Source organism: Condylura cristata, unplaced genomic scaffold (assembly GCF_000260355.1).
Source record: "Condylura cristata isolate star-nosed mole 26May11 unplaced genomic scaffold, ConCri1.0 scaffold00002, whole genome shotgun sequence".
Classification (NCBI taxonomy): domain Eukaryota; kingdom Metazoa; phylum Chordata; class Mammalia; order Eulipotyphla; family Talpidae; genus Condylura; species Condylura cristata.
In genome coordinates this window covers 12,466,258-12,475,592 of record NW_004567103.1, presented here as the reverse complement: position 1 = coordinate 12,475,592, position 9,335 = coordinate 12,466,258, and positions in this window count along the sequence as shown.

The following is a 9,335-nucleotide window of genomic DNA, read 5'->3' as shown; positions in this document are numbered from 1 at the left end:
TGGCCTGTACCCCAGTTCTGTATGCACAAATAAATAAATCTTTAAAAAATTATTTTATTCATTTATGCATACAGGAACTATGGTATAGGCCAGAGGTGTGGGGGGTGGAGGTGAGAGAATTCACCAGAGATGGAGTGGGGAGTAGAACAGGTGGAGCAGCAGGCAAGAAAGAAAAGCTCTGTTGCGCCATGTGGGCCAGCTCTCTGGCTGGGAATTGAACTCATGCTGCAGTGGCTGGCAACAGCTTACTAGCTCTTAGACTTTAACCTCTGCACTACCAGGAGGCCCCTCCTGACTTTTTTTATTGCTATTTGCTTGCGAGTGTTGTCTTCTAGCCTTTAACTCTAAGTCTGAGCTTTACTGTAAGTAAAGGGAGGTTATTAAAATTGGTTGTATACAACAGTGCTTGTTGTATCTTCTCTATCCTTAAGTTTCTGTTTACTTGTTCTATCAACTATTGATAGAGGGGTATTGAAGTCTCTAAATATAACTGTGGATTACTCGTAACTTTTTGCATTATGAATCTTGGAGTTCTGCTTTTAGGTTCATAAATCCTTAGGATTATGACAATCTTATGATAAATTGGTCCTTCTATTATAATAAAATGACCTTCTTTATGTCTGGCTATATATTCCCCTCTGCATTCTACTTTGTCTGATATTAATATAGCCATTTTGGCTTTTAAAAACTGTTATGTGATCTACATTTTTTAATCCTTATATTTCTACCTATTATATGTTTATATTTAAAGTATGTTCTTCTTAGAAGGGTCTTTATTTTTTTAATCCAAACTGACAGCCACTGCCATTTATCAATAATTAATTCAGTTACAGTTAATGCAAGTTTTTATATGCAGTTTTTGATATGGTTGGTGATCAACTTGCTACTTGTTTTCTGTTTTAATTAGCAGACAAGGACTTTAAAATACTTACTATAATTATGTATATAAACATAGGAATCAGATTTAGATATGGCAGGATGAAATTATGAGATTAATAAGTAAGAATAACTATTATTAAATGCTAACATCTCTAAAAGATAAAATATATAGCATGAAGGAATGGACAATGTAAGCAAAGTGATGGAAATTCTAAAAGTGAACCAAAAAGAAATGTTAAAGATAAAAAAATAATTGTAACAAGTGTAAAGAATCCCTTTGGTAGGCTTATGTGTAGATTGGACATGACTGAAGAAGGATACTCTGAACTTAAGGATAGCTCAACAGAAACTCCCAGAGCTGAAAAAGAACAAACAAATGGACCAACCAAGAAATGCAGGAAAACTACAAAAGGTATGGCATACACATGATAAGGATTCTAGAGGGGAAAGAAAAAGAGAATGTAACAAAAGAAATATTTGAAGAAATAATGACTGAAACTTCCCCAAGCTAATGCCAGACATGAAACCACAAGTCCAGAAAGCTCTGAGGACACTGGTCAGGGTAAATACCAAACCCCGGGTTTGCTAATATTATTATCAAGTCACAAAGAATCCAAAGAAAAGAAAAAAATCCAAACTATAGAGGAGCAAGCATGGGAATTATATCCAACTTTTCACTAGGAATCATATAAGAAAGAAGAGAATGGAGTGAAAATTTTAAAGTGTTGACTGAAAAAAAGAAAACTACCAATCTAGAATTTTACACATTGTGAAATTATCCTTCAAAAGTGAAGGAGAAACAAAGATTTTCTCAGACAAATAAAAATTGAAGGAATTTGTGCCACTATACCTGTATTGCAAGAAATGTTAAAGAGGCCTTTAGAGAGAGGGAAAGTAATCATATCTAGGATTTAGATGCACAAAAAGAAAGGAAGGGCACTGGAAAAGGAAGAAGTGTAAATAAAAACTTTGAATTTTTAAAAAACTCTGAATTGATCAAACAGATAACAACTTGTTCAAAATAATAGTAAAAGTGTATTCAGTTACATATGTTTATGTAGTTATAGTCTAATGTAATATATAGATGAGATGAATACTAACAGTGATCAAGGAACAGAGGGAAGGATTAGGATTCTTTTATTATTATAAGGTACTCCTGCAATTGGTGAAATAGTATATTATCTGAAAGTGGATGAGGATTAGCTATAATTGTATAATTGTATATTGTAAACTTCAGGGAAACCACTAAAAAAGTAAGAACAGTAAAAAAAGGATAATTGATACATAGTAGTTCCCCCTATCCAGAGGGGGTACATCCTCCCAGTGGATGTATGAAACCACAGGAGTACTGAATCACTCACACACACACATGCACATGCACACGTATACATATGTGTATATGTACATAATACATGTGTTTATTCCCTATATATACATATCTATAATAAAGTTTAATTTAAAATTAGGAACAGCAAGAAATTAACAGCAATCATAAAAAAGAATAATTATTGTAATATTCTAAAAGCTAAAAGCTATATGAATATTATCTTTCTAAAGTCTTATAGTACATAATATTAGGGAAAAAGGGCTATCTGAAGTGCCTATATTCATTAAATAAATGGAATCAATAATTAATGTGTCTAAAAGAGAAAACATCAGACCCAAATGGATTCGCTGGTGAGTTGTACCAAAGATTTAAGAAATAAGTTATACTAATTTTCTGCAGTCTCTTTCAAAAGACAGAAGCAGAGGGAACACTATACTTCGTGTTCATTCTAGGAAGCTGGCTTTACCCTAGGGTAGTCTTTCCTGGGCCTGCTATCGCCCTTGTGATATATTGAAAGAGGATAAAAAACGAGCACAAAAGGGTGGTTGAACTGCAGCTGTGGGTGTTGGAAGATCAATACTCTCTCTGGGCCCATGAGGTAGATGGACAGGTCATGGGGTTCCTGAAGCCTCCTACCTGGGAAGCTTGGGGTACCAAGAGGCCCCGATGTATGGTCTAGCCCTATGAGGGTCCCCCTGATATCTTTCCGCTGGTTAGTGTGACCATTGAAATGGCCCCACTGGTGTTCAGGAAGGAATAAGAAGCGTCACAACTCAGGCTCACACCAGTGCTGTGTGCCTATTCCAGGACCTCTCAGATGTCTGGATTCTCAGGCATCTGGTCTTCAAGCCTTTTCTCCTTTTCTGTTAGAGGAAGTGGGGAAGCTTTGTTGGGGAGGGTAGAAGGAGTGTGATGATTTTCTCTCTTCCCTCCTCTGTTGTTCCAACTTTCCTTTGTGTCTGAGGAGTCACCGGCCAAGTTTGTCTAATGTATCCAGGTACTACCAGGAACTGCAGGTATTCTTTTTGTCAGTTATTTTTATGAGATAACTTGCTCCTAGCACCTGCCATCTTGTTGATGACGCCCTCTGCATTATCCTAATACCAAAACCAGACAATGGTGTGAGAAGGAGCCCATGCACAATTATTGATCTGCGGACAGTCTCCAGGAACTGAGAACAGCTTCCAGCTGACAGCCTACAGGGAAAGAAGGAATTGCCAAAGACCTAAATGAGTCTGGAATTATAAGACCCTGCCCTTGATTTTGACCTTGTGAACTTCTAAGTAGGAAACCTAACCAAGGCTGCCTGGACTCGTCACCTATAAAAGAGAGCTAAAAAATGGATGTTTAACCATTTCACATGTAGGTTTGTTATAAATAGCCATATATACATACTTGTGCAATCAGAATCCATATACATACTAAGAGAAATATGGAATGGATACCAAGTTTAGAATAGGGATAATTCTGTTGGGGCAACAGGGAAGAGGAAAATATTGCCCATATAGGCAATATTTTATTATTTAAACTAGGTGGTCGGGATATTGCTATTTTTCTAATATTTTTTTTCACAGTTTATTACATTTTAAAAGATTTCTGACTCCACCAAGAAACAGTGGAACTGTCAAATTTGACAGGTCCTTACGGTGTGAGCAATGAGTTCCCCTAAAGGACTGTGCTAGGGACATTTCACTTTCTGGAAATACTGTGTAATCTTTGGGAGGAGGATGGAGTCCCTGTAACAACTAAGAATGAATTTCCCTCCATCCTGGTAGGATGAAGTTAGAACAGACTAGAAATTAACAGAGTTAATTTAACACTTTTCCCCCCAAAAGAAAGAAAATTTCTTGAAAACTCAAACATGTGTTAAGTGAACAAAAGAATGAGTGAATGAATGGAAAGATGAATTACGAATGGGTGCTCAAGTGCCCATAGCTTCACCATCAATATTATATACTTGGATCACAGCACTGGACAGGAAAATATTGTCCTATTGTGGAAAAGTGAATGCACAGACTACTTGAATGTCAGTACATTTGGAGTTTAAGAAAAAAGGCACATGAAACGTTGTTACCAAAAAAATCAGTTTGATGGAACCCCAGTCACTCTGCAGGGGAAGCTTCCCAGACAAACCAGAGTCCTGAGACCTGGATAAGCCTCCTGGTACACGGAAAGCTCAACCCTCCCCCTCCGTCTGCCTCCAGAGACACTGTGTTAATGGGCCTGATGGTAACAAATGGTTCTGTGTGGCCACAGCTGCCTCTTACACTGATTGGGGGCAAACTCCATTCAGAAGCATGATGGAGGAGAAAGCATCGAATTTCCTGTTTGAGTAGGAAGCTGATACCTAAAGAATGCAAAGTGGCAGCAGCCCAGAAAGGCTTGATGGACACACAAGCTTTAGGGAAATGACTTTCCCATTCCAAGGTTTTTGCTTTGAGGAAGTATCCCTGGGACCTGATGAAGAACACCAATCTCCAGCTATAGATAGAACAGGAAGGTTTGAGGGATCCATCGGGAAATAAACCTTGGGGTAAAAACCCAAGTTGCGATCAATGGTGCCTCTTCCAGATTCAGTCCTTCACCGAAACCAGATGTAAGAGACAACCCTCCTCAGTCATAACCAGCACTTCTCCAAAGTTACCACTAGATATTGAGAAGGAAAATTTCCAGGCAGGAAGCTGCATTAGCTAGGATTTTTTGCTTATATTAAATTTACAATTTAAAGTACTGTTTAAAAAAAAGATTTATTTATGTATGCATACAGAACTGTAGTACAGGCCAGAGGTACAGGGGCGGTGAGGGGATTGACCAGAGACAGAGTGGGGAGCAGAACAGGCAGATCGACGAAGTACACTGCTGAGGGGGGTCGGGAGAGGTCAGCAGGCAGGTCAGGAGAGGTCTGGCTTGTCATGTGGGTCACCTCCCGGGCTGGGGATCGAACTCACACTTAGGCTGCAGCCAGCTTGCAGTGCTGCGTCCTAGCCCGTTGTGCCACGAGGGAGGGCCCAGTTCAAATTACTTTAAGATAAAAACTGTGGAAAGAGTTTTTTAACTCGTAGAACTGCATGAAATCCTGCTGGAACCAGCAGCTAACTGAACATCAGGAATCTACCATCCGGCTTGGTGTCTGTTTTCCTGTGTTTGGGTTCAGAAGACCCCTCACCGTGTGTGGGCAGGAGCATCACTGGTATCCTTTATCTCACTAGCTTAGCAACATCAGAGGAAGAAAAGCATTTCATTCCCAGTAGTTCTGGTAAAACTCCAAGAAACCAGTTTTGCTGGAGTACTTTGGACCACCAGCCTGTCCCCAATCTATTGTAACCAGGATGGTCAGGCTTGAGTCTTGAGTCACCTTGAAGGCCTAGGAAGGGCTTAACCCCATGTAAACACATGACTTGAGAGTGTGGGAGAGATGTTTTGCCAAAGACAAATTAGGATATTCTCACCAGAAGGAGGCTGGATGGTCATCAGAGGAACATGTGGGTGTAGCCATCTTCTGGAGTTTTCTTTCCTCTCAATTTTTTCTTGCAGTGATATCATCTTGAGCCCAACTGAAGAAATGATGATCTCATAGGTCTAAGGTGGAGCCAGAAGTGGTATTTCTACAGTTCTCCCCTCTACCCCTCCACCCCTGGTTAGGCAGAACATTCTAGGGGTTGCTAGTTAATCTGCAGATCACCTTCTCACTCTTCTCTACCCCCTCCTGGGGTTCTAGTTTATAAATTTAGGTTTCTACTGGTAAATTTGCCATTACCATTATTCTCATTATCCTCATCTAAGGTTTAAAAATGAGAGAAATAGAATCAAATCCAGTCTCTCACTAATATGCACTGTTAACTATGGATTACTGACACTGACCCAAGGTGTAACTGCCAAAATAGTGAAAGTATTGCATGAATTGATTTGACAGTGTAAGAGAGAAATAACATACCAGTTTTAATTAACTGAGAAACAAATACAATTGGCAATGCCTTTTTACTCAAAGAAGTCAAAATAAAGGCTTTTCTTTACGTTTTGAGATTAGGGAAAGGAAAGTGTAAATGAGTGAACAAATTTCCCCCACCCACCCCTAATCCTGAACAAGCTGCAGATAAACAGAAGTGGCTCCTACCGACTAAGACTCTGAGAGGGTAAGGAGCCCACCAGCTCTCACGCAGCAGTTACTCATTAACTCTCATGCTCAGAGGACAGGAATCTGACAGGGGTCACAGCCCTGCCTCTGCTTTGGGAAAGTGCTTCTCATTGCCACATCTTGGGGTAGGACAGGGAAGTCCATGAATGGAGGCAGACACAGTACCAGGTAAAGGAACTGGACTTTATTTAAAAACTGATTTTAATTCTTTGCCTTGAGGTTTCTTAGCCATGAGATTTAGGACAAGCTGGAGACAGATCACCTGTAGTGGTAGAATGTGGGCAGATTTAGCCAGATGGAGGGGGTGGGCAGATTTAGCCAGATCTTCCAACCCCCTCCTCTGCCACTGATCATGGGACACTGATCAGTCTAGTACTTACTATTTTTCATATCTTTGCACCTGTATAGCCTGTCCTTTGAAGACTAGAGCCTACTTCATACCTTCTCATGGTCCTAGCCCAGTACCATGTAGGTGACAGTTTCCTAAATAGCATTTGCCAATATGATTTTGTAATTTTGCAAAATATTTCTCAGAGTCCTCAAATAGCCAGAGTGACCCTACCAGAGAGCTGCAGAGTGTGGGATGAGTAGTCAGAGCATCATGCCCCTTGAAAAGCACAGACAGAGTGGGGGGTCAGCAAGGTGCCGGGCACACGCAAGTATGCAGAGGCGCACAAATGAATGAGGCATGCAGCAACCCAGAAATGAGCTGTAGAGTCAGGAACAGCAATGGCTAGGCTGCCAGGTGTTTTTGAACACAAAGTGCCATGCACACATTATTGTGGAGCATTGTGAGATTCAGTAAAATGAGCATTGTGAGATTCAGTAAAATCTACCTACAACCCCATGACAGCCCACTTTATAGACCTCAGAAGAATTCAGAAACTCATGCAAAGCCCCCTAGCTTGTTAAGTAGAGGCACTGAATTTGAATCCAAACCTACATGACTCCAGATCCCACACAGGAACTGCAATACTGTCTTTCTCTTTTAAGGTGACAAATGTTTTCTGATCAATGTGTGAGTCAGATCTCTTCCTGGCCCCCTCTCTGCTAAAAAAGGAATCTGGACTAGTATAGACTTGTTCAACCCCCAATAAGGACTGGACTGCGGGGCTCAGAGTCTCAGGAGGCTCCTTGAACTTGAACTTGAACTTGAGGGTTCCTGAATGAACTCTGTAAGTCAAAACAAGAAAGGCTCTCTTGGACATAGCAAGAGTCTAAGGACCATAACTTGTGTTATGCACAAGTTGTTGGAAAAATGAAAGTGGGCCTCGGGGCAGAGAGGCCAGGGTGGGACAAGAGTCCAGAGAACACCTGAGCTATTGTTCTCAAAGGCCCTGCTTTTGTCCCAAGATTCTCGAAGAGCAGTTTTCAGACCTCTCTGGGCTTGGGCCAGAGCAAAGGGAACCTCCTATCCCAGGACTCAGGAATGGGAAGTGAGGACTCAGAGTGGGGCTGTACTCACAGGGTGGAGCTGAGGTAGAGGAGGACAGTGAGGGAGAGGGACATGGTACGAGATTAAGACCCAGTCACAGAAGCCGTTCCCTGCAGCCACCTGCCTGGTTGAGATGGAAACGCTCATTCCAGCTCCAGCCCCCAGACAGGCTAAGAATATCCCAGAAAAGCAACAGCCACCACCCCCGCCCTTCTTGATCTGCTCCTACATCTGGAGTGCTATCCCGGGAGATAGCAGGGGCAGGGAGGATCCAAGAGTGGGGGTGACATTTTGGGTGGGGAGCAAAGAGGCAGGGCAAAAAGGGGCTTGATGGAGGCAGAGGGTGAGCTGAGAAATAAGGTTACTGGAGAGTAAGGACGGATTGGACAGAGAGAACTGTTTTCAGGAGGCAACAGAGGGAAGTGAAGGCAGAGCCAGAGAGTTGGGAAGGAAGGATGCAGGGATGGCAGTGAGGGAAGGCTGGCATCAGTAACCAAGAAGGGGACCCAAGACTGTTAAGGTAGGAAGCAGAGCTTAAGGTAGAGAAAAGGCTCCCCCAGCTCACCTTGTTCTCCCCTGACCCCTCGCCCTGGGCCCTCCAGCATCTAAGCATCTGCTCCCTGCCCCAGGACACTCCTTCCTCAACTGTGCTCCAACTCTATTCCCTTGTAAAAAAACAAAAAAAAAAAAAAAACACCTCTTTTGCGGTTCCTCAATCAAGTCCTCCTAGCAAAGGTCCTGCTGGAACAGAAGAACCGTGAGAAAGTGGGGACTCCCTCCTGGAAGCTAGCACCTCCACTGTCAGTTTCCTCTCCTCCCAGCTCCCAGCTCACCTCCTTCCCCACTCTGTTGCCAGTGAAGAGGTTCTGCTTTCTCCACTGGCACGGTAGGGACTTGCCCCTGCCCAGCCCAGCTGCTTTGGGATTGGTCGTCAGGAGAGACAGGGAGCCCTAAGCTGGTGCTCACCTTCCCTCTCTGCACACCTCAAAGGCTGGGACCCTGGCATGGAAATATTTTATTAGAGAAGGAGAGAGAAGTTGGGGAGCACAGGATCCTGATATTCAGGTTATGGTTATTTGAAGAACCCAGATTGTCATCAGCCTCTTTCTAGGTACCCCTTGGGGGTACAATGACCTTGGGTTTCTGGGTCTCTGACCTTGGTGTTTAGAGGGGAGACCCTGGACCTCAGTCATCTTGGCATCCTGCCCTCTGCCTCACTACCTTTCGGGGGGCCCCTAAAGTTCGGTAGGACCTGGGGAGAGTTATGTTGCTGAGTCTGAGCACCCCTCCCCGTGGTCTCCTGGGCTGAATTGTGCATGTGCAGGCCTCAGGCAGATGCTGCACACAGACTGAGCCATCAGGCAGAAACAGACTGGGGGAGCCAGGCAGGTTGGAGCTAGAGAATGAAAGAGATTCACAGGACATATTTTATTTAGAATCATAGAACTGGGAAGAGTCTTTGGGAATCATTTTAAGTCCAAGCCCCAATATGTTATCTTGTTCCTTTGTCTGATAATAAGTTTTAAAATATGTAGAAGCCCTGCCTTTTAACAGGAAGA